This window comes from Coptis chinensis, chromosome 2 (genome assembly GCF_015680905.1).
Source record: "Coptis chinensis isolate HL-2020 chromosome 2, ASM1568090v1, whole genome shotgun sequence".
NCBI lineage: Eukaryota > Viridiplantae > Streptophyta > Magnoliopsida > Ranunculales > Ranunculaceae > Coptis > Coptis chinensis.
Window position 1 is genome coordinate 36,872,215 of NC_141457.1, and position 2,533 is coordinate 36,874,747.

Genomic DNA, 2,533 nt, shown 5'->3' on the forward strand with positions numbered 1-2,533 from the left:
TTTACTAACGTTTTTTTTTTTGTTTGAATGAATCTTTTATGGGATTGATGGCTGGATTTCATCAGGGAGTAAGTGAACTATTTAAATGAATTTCTTTCTTCTTGATGTACGTATATGGAGTGATTTTTGTTACTCAAAAGTTTGTTCTAATGTATGTGCAGCCCATTTTTCATGATGGTAAGAAAGAGTGGAGCTGTTGCCACCAAAAAAGTCATAATTTCAGCTTATTTTTCTTGGTCGTTCAGTTGCAGCTATACTCAGTCGATATAAGAGCTACCATAAGTCCATTATGACTAGCCTCCATCTCCAGTAGAAAAAAACAAAAAAAAAAAAAAAAAAAACAAAAAAAAAAAAAAACAAAAACAAACAAACAAACAAAAACAAACAAACAAACTAGCCTCCATCTCCAACAATGACTAAGCGGACAAAAAAGGCAGGTATCGTTGGGAAATATGGTACCCGTTATGGTGCAAGTTTGCGAAAGCAGATTAAGAAGATGGAAGTTAGTCAACATGCAAAGTACTTCTGCGAGGTTTGCGGGAAATATGCTGTGAAGAGAAAGGTTGTAGGAATCTGGGGTTGCAAGGACTGTGGCAAGGTTAAGGCTGGCAGAGCTTACACTTTGAACACGGCAAGTGCTGTAACTGTCAGGAGTACAATCCGGAGGAGCAGACAGAGGGATAAATCTTATTGGATCATTTGGTTACACTATTATTTGAGATTCCTTGTTTTAATTAGTTTTGCTCTGCTGTTTTGGGATGCTATAAGACTAGCTTGATTTAGCCGTTTACCTGACTTGCAGATCAAGTAAAAGTGTTATTTTGTTAAAGATCAACGTTGATATAACCCTATTGAACTGCTGTTGGTGGGTATTAATTGTAATAGTTGTTTTTTGGATTATTTGATATGTGGTCAGTCATTTTAATGGCGATAGAGTTTTATATTGTTTCCTATTATTCTGAATATGGATTTGAATGTTTTAAGATTATTCAGGAGGCACATCATTGTCTGATGTCATGATGTTCTCTAGACTTTGGAAGGTTACACCGTGTGCTTTTTCATGAAGTGCTATATGGATAGACTCATTTGATTTAACCATAGCGTCAATGATTCACCTATTGGTTTTAGTTCAGCTTCACATCCACAATGAACTTCTCAGAACAAAGTTCTGACAGGGGGAAAGATTTCTGATAGAAAAAATGAACTTCACAGAAAAAAATGAAAATTTCTGACAGGTTCCAAAATGAACTTAAAATGAACTTCACAGAACAAAGTTCTGACAGGTTCCATTTAACATAAACTAGTTTCCATTTTCCTCACAAAATTAAATAGAACAGCCTATGTATCCTGCTCTCAACCAAAATCAGCCTAAACTTGCAGTCCTTATCCTTCCTGTTCCTCTCCAAATGCTTACGGATAGCAATTGCCTTCTTAAGCAAATGGTACAGATCTTCAGGAATACTGGGCAGTTCACCAAGGGAATTTTATCAATATTCTGCAAATATAACATAATGTGCTCAGTGAACTATGTATTATAAAATCCAAGTAGACCAAGAATAAAGAGATGGTACACTTATCATCTACATGAAAAAGTAATTGACCTTATATATGTCAAACCAATATGTTCGCTTCACTGGGTACATGACTCTCAGACCAGAAAGAATACCACTGTGAAGGACGGCAGCTCTTAATCTAGCGCGCAAAACAGGAGTTTTATATCTTGGCCTACCTAAGGCAGTTTAAGCTAAAACATCCAAATCAGATTCCAAAATTTGAAAATCTATCAAAACATATTCAAATTCTGATCTAACACACAATACTAGCATGCAAATCAACAAACAAACAGTCATGGATTAAGCTAAAAATGTAAAAATGAAGAAAATCTACAAAAGTGAAAAATGAACTCACCCCATCAAATTAACACCAAGATGAATACTAAGCTCCATGAAAAGCTCACCAAGGGAATTTTATCAATATTCTCAAAGCCTATGGGCCTTGAGAATACGCAAGATCTTGCTACCAGTAACACTTATGACACGAACAATACCGTGAGAATCACATAGAGACAATTTTCAAAAAGAATGAGTACTAACAGCTAACAGTTTCAAGCTAACAGAAATATCGATTTCAAGCTAACAACTAACAGTTTCAAGCTCAAACACAAGATTTCGTTACCTTAAACAAACAATGAACTACAAAAGAGAAACACAAGCTCCAAAAATCAACAATCTAATACAAAAAATATAAGCTTCAATCATATTCGTCATCATTTGTTTCCTCGTCTTCGTTCTCCTCCCCATCCTCGTCTTCGTTCTCCTCGTCTTCGTCCTCTAACTCTACATCTAATATTGTAAAGCAAAAAAAATGGAAAACATCAAGTTTTAAAGGCAATTGCGTAAGATAGGACACTATGAATTAAGCTTAAGGAAGCAATATTATACTTACTTGGGCCCTTCTTTATGTTTGGATTTTCAGGACAATTTCATCTATCATGGTTAACACTAACTTTGTTACAACATGTACATCTCCTCTC

The 2,533-nt window shown here is 35.2% G+C and overlaps 1 pseudogene; it reads left to right on the forward strand.

The window, feature by feature from the left end:
- Positions 1 to 388: 388 nt before the first annotated feature.
- Positions 389 to 876, forward strand: LOC147515926 (large ribosomal subunit protein eL43 pseudogene; annotated as a pseudogene).
- Positions 877 to 2,533: the final 1,657 nt, after the last annotated feature.